This window comes from Labrus bergylta, chromosome 2, assembly GCF_963930695.1.
Source record: "Labrus bergylta chromosome 2, fLabBer1.1, whole genome shotgun sequence".
Classification (NCBI taxonomy): domain Eukaryota; kingdom Metazoa; phylum Chordata; class Actinopteri; order Labriformes; family Labridae; genus Labrus; species Labrus bergylta.
In genome coordinates this window covers 14058642-14071307 of record NC_089196.1, presented here as the reverse complement: position 1 = coordinate 14071307, position 12666 = coordinate 14058642, and the positions used below count along the sequence as shown (strand labels likewise).

Sequence of the window (12666 nt, the reverse complement as noted above, 5' to 3'; positions counted from 1 at the left end):
AACATGAAGTAGACTGGCAAGTTCAACCAACTTTAAGACAAGCAATTGTGTAAAGCTACATCAAATCACATTTTTGATGGGATTTCTGTGCAATAATGACAACAGTCCATCACAGGGATTTCAGTTGAGCCTTAAAGGGGCTAAATGTAACTTTTTACATGTATAAATCGTTTTTTATCGCCCAAGCGAACGGTTAACTGATGTGAAAAAGTAGATGTTCACTCTCTATCTGTGATGCCTGTATACATTTTTTCCCCAGGCCGTATTTTCCACGAAAGCTCCAGGAAGTGACATTTCGGCGAACGGCCATGCGGTATCACTACAAACGCAGTATTTTTGAAAGTTACATATAGCCCCTTTGACACTTCCATAAATATGTATCAATTAGTTGATTTACACATTAATGAGCAACTGATCAAAAAATACTTGTAAACAAAAATTACGAAAAAGAAACAACAACCCTACTGTTTCTCCTGTAATGTAAATTTGTAAAGTCTCTATTGGCCACATGGACCTTTGGTAATAGATGAAAAGCAGCGTCAAGCTTGAACCTGGGAAATTATGCCTGGCTTTTCCCAATGTTCACTGATAGTTTCCGAACATAACTCTTAATACATTCATTGAGAAAATAATCTATTGATGTATCCATAACAGAAATGATGGAAGTTTCGTTCAAAAACCAATTTATCACATCATCCTCTATAAAGAACAAATATGGTAACATGGTTTATAATCTTTACAAATGGTGAAGTGGTTTGAATATTATGGTTGGGTTTTAAGACATTTCCCTTTTTTCTTAAGTGTCAAATGTGATCTTCTATGCTATATAAGAGACACTTAGGCTATCATGAAGGCAAAGAGAGTCATTGGAAAACACATTTATATTTCTGACGCGTGTTTTTTTGTTTAAATTGTGTAAGCATACAAAGAGGAACCTGTTTTTTGTTTCATTTTCCACTGTTACAAGTGAAGGGAGCTAATTCTCTGTTCAACATGCCATCACTTCTCATAGTCGTCACACTGCTCAAACTTAGTGAAACAACCCAAACCTTATGGTAACAAACACAACCTGAGGTGCATAAACGTATGCACACACAGACTGATACACTTAAAATCAATTTCACTTGCCCCTTGTCATGCCTGTCCATATGACGACCCGCCTTCCTTTGTGAAACGGGCCAATCACATTTGTTGTTGTTGCCTTAGGCATGTGGTGAGGTAGCGGGTGAAGTGAGGTAAGATGGTTAGAGAGAGAGAGAGAGAGAAAGTGAGAGAGAGAGAGCCGTCAGCACTTTTAATTCTCAGCATCAGAACTCAATACTCTGTTTCATATAGAGTTTTACCCCTTCATTACCACATTGTATCAAATCCACTTGGGTTTTGGTTCTAGTCTAAAAAAGTGTCAGTCTGTCTGTTGGCATAGGTAAGTGAGTCTGCGTAGGTACATGTGTTGTCTGTCCATTGGAATATGCCTTGTTCTGCACTGCAGTATGACTCACTAGGATCCAGCCTTAGACAAAACAAAATGTAGAGGCGTCACGTTACGTTTTAATTTACATAAACAGCAAACAAATAGAAAAACGCCCTGCCTTTTTTAGTTACCCTGAAAATGTGCATTTTTTTTTTCCAAAACAGGAATGAGCCTGCATCAAAATGCCAGCAAATAAGAGAAGACTATAGGAGAATAGACTAACCGGGGGAAGAACCATATGAAGCAACAAAAGAGAAAAGACAGAGAGTGGGCATGATGGGAGAGTTACTCACCCGGCACAGAGAACATTCTGGTTCAAGGCTGTCAATCACACAACCCCCCCAAACACACACATACACACACTCCTGTTCTTCTCTATCCGAGCCCAGATGCACCTGGAGGAATCCAAGCAACCCCAAAAAGCACATGATCCCAAACGAACCAGTGTATGTGTGTGTGTGTGTGTGTGTGTGTGTGTGTGTGTGTGTGTGTGTGTGTGTGTGTGTGTGTGTGTGAGAGAGAGAGAGAGAGAGAACCCAGATGTTTCTTTGCCCTTGCCTCTCTCTCTCCCCACTCGCCTAGTGGGGTGTCTGAGGGCCATGGACGTGTGCACTCTGTTGTGACTAGTACCAGATGTGCTCCATTGACCCAAATCACCTAGGCAGTAGACATGCCACATAGGCCAGAATCTTCAAGACCCACCGCACAATCACACACACCTGTTTCCATTCATGAGCCATGCTGGGAGAGGTGCATCCTGGGAAACGCTGTCAACTTTTTTCATCTGTTGTGTATGTCTTTCTCACTGCTTTCATTGTCTAGATTTCCTTTATCTTTTCCTGTCAGGCTCATCACTGAGATGTTTGCTCTGGGGGATAAGAAAAGTCTGAAAGAGATTTTAAGCTTTTGAGAAAACAAACCGGATAGATATTATTAATAATAATTTAATTTTCAAACACAGACCTAGTACTCTGTAACCAGATATTTGAGGAGGAGGCCTGTTTGATATGGGACCTTGTTTCATGTTACTGATTCTGAATTAGTTTAAGTAAATACACCTGCATGACCTCAGAGCACTCCAGAGGTCAAAGTCATTCAAACATTTAAAGAACGGTAATTAAACTACCCTTGGTGCTGAATAACTTTAATTTGGTAGCTACACAAATTGCTTCCAGCTTTTGTTTTCTACAAAGCCCCCCCTTCAGCTGTGCTTAATACTTTATCGGGCAGGTCTTAAGGCAACAAACAGCCACTCATTTTCTAAATTTTATGTAATCAAAGCTAATTCTGACCGTTTAAATGCACTTGTGGTTTCTGCTGTAGATGAACAGTGTAGGCAGATGTGCGGAGAGAAGCAGCATTACGACAGGGGCTAGTGCTAACATAAGCTCCTCTATGCCAAATGAACTTCCTCGTCCTGCTGGCCTGATTTATGAAGTGAAATAAAAATGGGTCCCTGTGTGGTATTAGTGGGGTTTTCAGAGGGGGTGAAGTGGGACTTAGGGCCCATATTTCAGCTGCCTTGTATGAAGGTTTCGACCCAGGTGGGGCCCCTTAATATGGTTTCGACTGAGGTCCACGTGAAGTGCAGCCACAATGCTCTACAATAACTCTTCATTTTGATCCTGGCCCATTGCCAACATATCTACTACCTGAGTCTCTTTGAAGAGCGACACATTGGCCTGGGTATTTAACCATGCTGTTTGAGGTCCTGGCTCTGGGAGCAGAGCAAGAGAGAAGAGGAGAGAGCGATGGAGAGAGAGCGAGAGAGAGAGAGCGAGAGAGAGAGAGAGAGAGAGAAAGAGATGTAAAGAGGAGGGCAGAGAGTGAAAAAGACTGCAGTGGCAGAGGCAATAGAGGCTTGAACTCTGATGAAATAATCCAGTATGTGAGCTGACAGAACAGACAGACAGAGAGATGAGCAGCAGCATCAGAACAGCAGCCCCCTGGCGACCTGAAGTTGTTTCATAACCGACCCCATCCTGTTGATTAAAAAGTAAACCTCTCTGGCTGCTTGTTTCTCATTCGTAAGAATTATGCTGTTTTTTTTTTTTATGTATCAACGTATTGTATATCATAATGTCACAAGCCTGTGGCTAAAATTGTGTTTTCTGCTACCAAAACAAATAAGCCTCACCAAATTGCCAGAGAAAAGTGACAAGGCATGAGGGGAATCTTGATTCTTGGTCCCGATTCCCCAATTTTAAATATGTAGTATTAGTCTCTATGGAAAATGGATTGCTCGTGCAAACAATCTCCTTTATTCAAAAATAAATGTAATAACTTTATCAAGTCTCATGTTGGCAGCTTCATGTGTTTATGGCAGCCAGCTTGCTATAGAAGAGTACTGAAAGGGCTCTGCTGGATGGAGCTCTTGGCTTTGATATAGTTTCTGGGCTGGAACTTTGGCAGCATGTTAAATATTAATAGCGATTAACCCAGTTCAAGCTCTGCAGCAGAGAGTACAGACAGAGTTCAAAGAGCCTTCTGCTCTGTGCGGGCACTCTCTGCTCTCCAGCAGTTTAGCCCTGCTATCAGGAGGCTGCTGCTGCACTGCAGCACAGATCAGGCTGGCCTTTCTCACTTCAGTTCAAATACATCGATAGACGCATGATAGCATACACAAAACATGTGCGTAGAGTGTGTTACATTGAAGTTCTCGGAGGCTTTAAAGGCATAATTAGCCAATAATGAAAAAGGCTGCCTGGTTAAACTCTCTGTCGCTCTCTCTTTCTTCTATCTCTCTCCTCCCCTCTTGTTCTCACTTGCTGAACTCCTGATAAACTCAGCCTTTCAGAGCTACAACATTCCTCAGCCTGGCACATTCCCCACTAAATAGGCCTGGACACCTCAGAGATCAAACACAATCTCCATTGTGCTGCAATTACCCAGACCTCTGTCTCAGTTCCCCTGCCCTTCACCCCCACCTAAACGCTTTCCTTCTCTCTCTCTCTCTCTCTCTCTCTTTTTGTGTCTAACTCTCTCCACCCACCCCTACATCTCTCCTCCATATCCCTCTTTCCCTCTGGAGATGATGGTTCTGACGCACAGGGCCTCAACAAAAGCAGCCTTTGTTTACAGAGAGAGTCTTTGGAGAGGAGTCCAGGGCAACCGAGTGCTGTCAGAGGGGAAGTGTTGGCTGGATGCTTCGCAGAGCGCTGAGAACTGAGCATGTGTACATTCGTTAACACATGATCCTGTGACCCTTTCTGCTCAATTGCATCAATTTAGAGCACGTTAACTCTTTGCTGGGTAGGTCAAAGTATCACCCTTGTGTGAATGTCTTTTTTTACATGATGAATTCCTGGAGAATGTGCGGCCAAGATGTTGCGGTCTGGAGTGTGGCATTGTTCTTTATATTTGTTAAATCTAAGCTGGTTTCAAAATGCTGTCTTTAGATGTGGTTTTAAATGTGTATTTGAAGACAGTGGATCGTTTTTTTTTCTCTCTCTCTCTCTCTCTCTCTCTCTCTCTCTCTCTCTCTCTCATCGATATTACCACAGTATACTGGCTCACAATGTTGCTCTCTTCCTCTTTGCTTCACAGAATCATAAATCTTCCATGTTCAGAACAAAGTGTCCTTCAGGACCTTGGGGCCTTTGACCATCAGTTACACAAACATTCTGTTTGTTGGTTTAGACAAAAGTGAAAGCATATGCTACAGGAACTATAACTCACTGAGATCCACATTAGTCCCCACTGAATAAACTAATGCTGAACTATGCTTGTAATGACATCATCACCAATGGCAGTTCACTTCATGGTTCATTAATTGATAGCGTCATGTACAGTTAAAACTTAATTTCAACAATAAAAACGACTAACATGACAATGGAAAAAAATACAAACAGCGACTTAGAGCGTACAACAATCAGGGGGACTCTTTGGTGAGTAATCCCAGGGCAAAGGAGGGGTAAAATTCCTGGTGTCTGGCTCTTTCTGCGTGATGACTCTGCAGCAGTGAGAGCTGCGGTGGGAATGCGAGGTCACGCTGTCTGCATTCAGTCCCCCATGATGCATCTGCCAGCGAGCGCGGCCCCACTGTTAGCCATTATGTACCTATTAGCCTTGATTATCTTCTGATAGCCGAGTGCCAGTTGGTTTCACTCAGCCTGACAGTCGCAGCACTTTGTTTAACCTTTTGACTGCTGGGGCCACCACCCCTCAGCCCCGTCCAACAGGAGAAATAATGAGTGGGAATCAAGCACAGGAATGGGATAGGCAATGGGAGAAACAAAGACAACATTGAGGCGTTTAAGATCCTCAAGACTACCTCCAACCAACATCTTCACAGTGATGTCGCTGAGTGTGTTTGGCCTGTTTAAAGATGCAGATGCAGTGTTCCTTTGCCTCACTATCTTTCAAGCGATGTTAAAAAATGTAATTTAAAAAAGGCGAGACGGAAACAGAAGCCACAAGCAGGATAGTAAACTCCTCTTATCTCCCTGTAAACATCCCTTTATGTATGTTGCCTGAGTGACACAACGTGGACACTTGCAGTCTGCTTTCTCTCACTAACATCCCCCAAGAGTCTTCACAGATCTGCCTGCCAGACATATTCAATTTGCAGTTCTTCCTGGTCCCCCCGTCTGCAGACGTGAGGAGTTATCTGAGACAGAATGAGAAGTGAGAGTACAGAAAGAGAGCACGGCTGGGATAACACGGAGCCATGCGGAGCTTGGTTTCTCTGTCCCTGCCTTGTGTTAATCTCTCTGGAGAGACAGAGGTGGCCATGTTGGGTCAAAACCTCTACATCAAGAGCCCCAGGCCTGGACAGCTGACCTTGGTCTGGGAGATGGGAGGTGACAAGAGAGGTGGGAGTTGGGATTGCGTATGTTGGGTTACAGAGGGCAAGGGAAAGGGGAAATGTGTGTGTGTGTGTGTGTGTGTGTGTGTGTGTGTGTGTGTGTGTGTGTGTGTGTGTGTGTGTGTGTGTGTGTGTGTGTGTGTGTGTGTGTGTGTGTATGTTTGTGTTGCAGAGAGATAGGGAAAGAATGTTAGTCAGTGTGTTTGTGCTTTATCTGTTTGTAAATGCACAAAATGACACAACAGACCCCCTGTGGCAAGGTCTGTGCTATAGAACCGAGGAGTTATGCTAAGAAGTGTCCAGCTTGTGGTGCCTGTGTGTGTAAGTATATGTGCCCTTGCAGCATGCTGACCCGTGATAAGCCCAGTGGAGAGGGTTGGACCCCCGCTCAGTGACAACCAGGCAGGGCAGGCAGAGGGCAGAGGGGGCTTATTCACTGCCCCTTAATGGGTCCTGAAGTGACAGACCCTGGGAAGTCGAGGGAGTGACGAAGAATAATTTGTAGCACTGTTGCGTTTTGGTAATAATATTAAAGTTCCCCCACTCTGCAGTTATTCTTTATTTATCTACATTTTATTCATAAAAAGAGAGGAGAAGCCATATGAACTTGCAGTGTCCTTAAAATGTGGGCAGTGGAAGTGTGTTTTTGAGGACAGGCTAGCCAGTGTTTAAGCTTTATTTCCTTTTTGCACAACAAATATACAGTATAGTTGTAGTTTTTGAGTAAGCAGATGAAACTCTAAGACAAGTGTGCTCTTATAATGAACTATTTTTATTTTTTTCAAATTTAGCAAATCTGTATCCATTAGAAATAACAATACTTTTTCCACTTAGCCCTGGCTCTATGAAAGGCCAAATTGGATTACAACAAGCTGTGCAATATGATTTGAGCCAATTATCATTTGGTAATGTTTGTGTACTGCACTCCAACCTTTGCCACAAAAACTAATCTCCCTCTTCCATGTCCTCACAAAGAGGAACAGAGCTACAGCATGGTCACGTTAAGTATTGCGTTCTCTATTGAGGGACTCATGGAGTAAGAGCTCTGGATTCCATCATACTGCTCTAATATGTTATTTGATAGTCATTTGAAATGTTCAAAATAGAAAAATAAATATATACAGTATATATATATATATATATATATATATATATATATATATATATATATATATATGAGAAAAATAACACTGTATCTTGCTTTATATTTTACATGTAAAATGTTAAATCCATAATTGTGAACACCCTCCTGTGGATGTGCATAAACAAGAATAAGCTGATTCAAGTTACCTATAATGCAAAAATATCAAACCTCAAAATAGTCTTTGTGTTATAGTTTCAAATACTGGTAATTAAGTCGATTTAAAAAAAAAAATACAAACTTCTGAACATCTGAACAGGCTCCTAATGGGAAAAAAATCACAAAATTCACTTTAAATGTCCATTAGTTTCCCTTCACTTGAAGAGCACTACAGGTGTCTTTGGTCGCCTACATTTTTACAACTTAAGACAACAAAAATTGCTCCACACCTTGATTCTTGGATCTGATTTTCACCTCTGCACCTGTTAACCACTGTTTACCACTTTGCACCCCTGAACTTTATGTCCACCCACACATCACAAGCATGCAGGGTCAGGGAAATAAGCATCTATTATAGAGGAGAATGCAGTGTAAGTACAAGTTTCTATTAATACCTCACTATCTCGATAATAGAAATCTCTAAATGACCAACCAGCTGCTAGCGTGTATCTGTGTTAATCCCTCTCTCTCTCTCCCTACTTATGTGGCAGTAAGTGTGCGACCGTGTGTGTGCATTTGTGTGACCTGCAAGGACCTTTTGATGTGACACAGACCAGGGTCATGAACTCTGAGCTTACTCTGCCCATCCTGCAAAGATCACATCACCATTTATTTACAAGTTTCAGAATGTGTTCCCCTCAAGCACTCACACACACACAGACATGCACACATGTGCTGCAGACACACAAGGACAAGAGCACGTACACACACTCACAAACATGCACAAACACGTACTTGCTCCCACCACGGTCTCTGCAGCCTTTAATCCTTCTCGTTTAGTCAGCGGGGGAGTTTGTGTGCAAGGTCCTTGCCCTTTGTATTGATCACATTGAACATGAGGAGGACTTCCACGCAAGGGCCTGTCCTCTGAGAGGAGACATGTATGAGGGGAATGAAAGGTCAATGGGAGCAGGAAAAAGATTGGCAGAGGACACGCTGGGACAATGAAGCAACAACAAAAACTGAGTGGGCTGCAGAGGTACAGGGAAAAATCAACACAAAGAAATGGCAGCAGCCGGAGCCAGTACAGTTTTATTGTGTGTAAATGAATCAAACATTGCAGAGGTCAGAGCACTTCCACCTCCGCAGCCACCCCAGGTGATCTTTGGAATCGAATGAAATTGAGAGCAGCCTTCGTGCAGCATCAGCATTAATCTGATAATCTATGATCACACTGGCACAGGTGACAAGTGCCCTGACACGGCCTGTGAACTCATCTAGCATCACATTCACCTTATCACGCGGTGTCAGGTGTATTAAGGAGGATAAGATACAGAAGGTACAGGCACAGTTACTTCACATAGCTTCTGCCTTTCCTTCACTGAAAAGACAATGCACCTGCACATGCTTTCACAAAATTCATTATCGTGAATACATTTGTCTCCGTCTCTCATTAGCTGGGGTTATGTCTCTTAACCCCCATTAGAAGATGGAGTGAATTATTCAATTAGTCTTCACAATTGCAGGAAACAACAGGTTTTGCCCTTCTCGTCTCTTAGTTCTTCACATTTCACTTTTACAGTTTGATGTGATGAGTTGTTTAAAACAAGGGGCTCAATGTTCTGTCCATCTACTTTAAAGTCTTCATAGGCGTTATTTTATGCAACTTATTCTGTGTTCAATATGTGAAGGTTATAGCAATGCATACAACATAAAGAAGATTGCAGGACAGTGAAGAAGTCAAGAAAAAAGGCGCAGAGGTAAAGTAACTTCCTTTAGTATAGTTTGGTTAAATTAATCAGATTAAGTAACAGAAAAAAATAACAACCTCAGCAACAACCCACTTTATGCTTCCGAGTGGCAGCATCTTATGGGTCCCTGCATCACGCTAAGCACTTTAGGCTGAGCAGTGCCCCAGGAGGCCAATAAGTAGATTAGGACTGATTAAAGTCATATCAGTGGAATTTGAGCAGGGAACCTGCCGGGACAGACACACTCTGTGTTGCCCCCTCCTTCCCCTCTCCCTGCCCCCTCACCCCTAAAGTAAACCCCCAGCTTGTTTATAACTCACCCTGGCACCTTTCCAGAAGCCACCCGCCCAAGTTCATCACCATCTTTACCAATATACATGATTACACACACAAGCTTAAGTGTGAGACACAGTACCAGACATGCAAAATACTTGGCATGTGTTCACAGTAAGGAGAGGCTTTGACCTCAAGTAGTCGCGCAACTTTGCTGTTGTTGAATTTTCGTTTCAATTGCAAAACAAGGCTAAACAAGACTGTCACTGGATGAGTTAAATTCTCTTAGAAGGAAGTCGTGCCTCAGGGACTTATTACACCCACTCCCCCTGTATGCATTAATGCACATGACAGCTTCTTTCTGAAGGCCTAACACACCCTGTAACACTTACACTTTTTAGCAGGGAGATCAATAGGAGAGAGAGAGAGAGAGAGAGGGAGCGTATGGAGGGGTGGTTAGAGGGTGGGTGAGAGGGGAGGAACAGCGGCCAGAACGAGGGCAATAAACAAATTAGTAAATGCTGATATGTGGATTTGTGGCTTTTTCTTTGCCTCAGTTGGAGTAAAAGGGTGGCTGGCTGAATGAGAGGTAACAGCAGGTTTCCCTTCTCCGGATACGAGAGTGTAAATCACTGTTCTCTGACTGGCTGGTCGCCTGACAGCCGACTGACTACGTACATGGAAACTGAAGGCTCATTAGCATGTACTACAACCACAGAGAAAATTAAAAACAAAAACAAATTAGAGTTAAATCAATTAAAAGTTTGAATAACATGGCATTATTCAGTAATGTTTTCCAGGATGTAGCTTCTTGCGTATCAGGATCCTTTAGATTCTTAGCTGGTGGGCTGTCTGGTAATAAAAGAGGGCATGCCCGGTTTTCTTGTCTTTCACTGGGGGTGGAGACATCTCATTGTGCCAGGCCATGAGAGCTCTTGGAGGATGCTTTTCCCATATCTAAACCACATGTTCCTTGTGCTGTGACAGTCCTCCATACAACAGAGCAGTAAAACCCTGGGGGTGAATTTTTAAGTACTGCTGGGCCATCTGTGGAGGTGGGCTCAGAGCCGTAGACTGACAGAGTTTGGCCACTGGGGTTGTCACTGACAGCAGTATTAGAACAATTCTGCTTCTCTGTGTACCAAAGGCAATGTGTGGGCTGGAAATAGGTTAAGACCAGACAAAGACCAAGCCAGATCAGGATACAGTGGGCCAGATCTGACAGAAAGCACCATAATTTCCTGGAAGTATAAATAACCCTCCTCTGTGTTTGTGTAACCTCCACAGGCCCCCTCTGACAGGCGAGTCGTACACATTATACACAGTAAAACAGATATTCCAAATGCAGCTGAGCAGGCACACAGACACACATATACGCCAACGACTCCAGTCCATTTCTCATCCAGTGTGTTAGCCCTGCAGCCTGTTATCCTGACCCCAAGAGAGAACGGGTCAGCCATGGGGCCAGAGAAGGTGTTTCTGATGAACTGGGTGCTTGGCTTGTACAGACACTGTGAGTGATGTTCACATGTTGGCCTCAAGAAGGACAAGGTTGGGGAAATTAGACAGAGGTGATAGTGCAAAGAAAAATGTACTCCACTGCTTGAAGATAAAGTCTGTCTGACCCTTTAACACCTTCACAATTTTCAATTCTTAAGATCTTGATTTGCCTTGATTGCAGACCTAGATTATATGTGTGTACTACTTACATGTCAGTAGATTGATCTTTTCACAGATATTTTTATTCATGGGAATCTGAGATAAGTGCAAAAATTTTTTCTCGAAAGTTCACCCTGTGTTAACGTTTGCTGCATGACCAGATCACCATGGTTACCATTAGATTCATTAGCACCTGTATCCCACCTCTGATATTGTAGTCCTTGATACATTTGAATGCTTATTGTGTTCAGCCACAGTTTCCCTTATTCTCATTCTTTTGGCTGATTGCTACAATGTTGCTGCTTGATTTGCCTTAGCTTGAGCCCAGTAAAAGTGATGGCCATGTGAGGACTATTTGACAACTGTTTAGAAGAGTGTCTGGAGCTCATTAGAAGGATAAATAGCCAGCCAGGTGGCTGGAGCTAGAGAGACGGATGAATGGCAAGAAAGATGTGATGATAACAAAGAAAAAAGACAAGAAGGGACTGGAGCTATTAAGAATACAGTAGAACTAGGGGCAGTGAGTGGATTAGGTAGAATTAAATACACGGTTATCTTCACTGTGGGAACAACAAGTGGGAAACTATGAATCTCTTTTTGAAGGGAAGCTGTGTTGGAGGGATGGGAGTTAAGTTAGCCCTGTTTGCTGATGGCAAACCTGTAGGACATTCATTACCGGTATCAATCAGGAATCAAAGACAATGTCCTCAATAGACTACACTCACTCACACACACACACACACACACACACACACACACACACACACACACACACACACACACGGTCTAAAAGCTAAACCTTCTGGCACATACACTCGCCCCCCCCTCCAGTTTTGCCAGTGACCTACAATTGACCGTTTGAACCCAAGTCTTGAGGTCAGGTGGGGTCCCACACTCCAGGGTCATGGAGTGGTCACTGTGCACTCCCTCTGGACAGTTTGTCGTCACACCAATGCTCTTTATCACCCTGATTTATGTAATATGCATGTTGGGGATATGCACTTCTTTAAAAGTTCTGGCAAAACTCTCACAAAAAAAAAATGAGCCTAGCTTTCTCTCCGTCCTCTGCAGTGCCATAAGATCAGAAATATAATCCCAGAATGTCTCACAGAATACATTTTGGAGGTCCAGTGGGGTTCCAGCGTTCCTGTCTCCCCTGTGGTTTCAACCATGAAGTCAACTCCTCACCTCTTTTGGTCTTTAGAAGAATAAAAAAAGGAAAGCTGATTCATTGTAGAGTCTTCAAGGTTCAATGGGAATGAATTATTTTAATGACAAGAGACTCTTAGAAAAACAAAGCTCTTAAATCACAACGCTACTCAAGACATTGTGAAGGGTCATTTTCATCCCGTCTAAGTCACCATTTGGCTCCCATGAATCAAAGGGACACAAACAAAGGAAAATAGGAAATACTGCCATTGCAATCGCTTTTGTTGTTCAGATTTAAATTTATTAGCCTTTTTAT

At 42.9% G+C, this 12666-nt stretch overlaps 1 protein-coding gene and 1 long non-coding RNA gene across 2 annotated transcripts in view; one reads left to right on the top strand and one right to left on the bottom strand.

Annotated features, from left to right (window-relative positions):
* The window catches only part of LOC110001478 (uncharacterized), a 222303-nt gene that overhangs the window by 61675 nt on the left and 147962 nt on the right, over positions 1–12666 (bottom strand). The gene's annotated exons all lie outside the window — the stretch shown is intronic.
* The window catches only part of LOC136183157 (uncharacterized), a 31365-nt gene continuing 23091 nt past the window's right edge, over positions 4393–12666 (top strand). Inside the window, exon 1 of the long non-coding RNA XR_010668987.1 lies at positions 4393–4723. This is a non-coding gene — a long non-coding RNA (uncharacterized lncRNA). The remainder of the gene's footprint in view (positions 4724–12666) is intronic.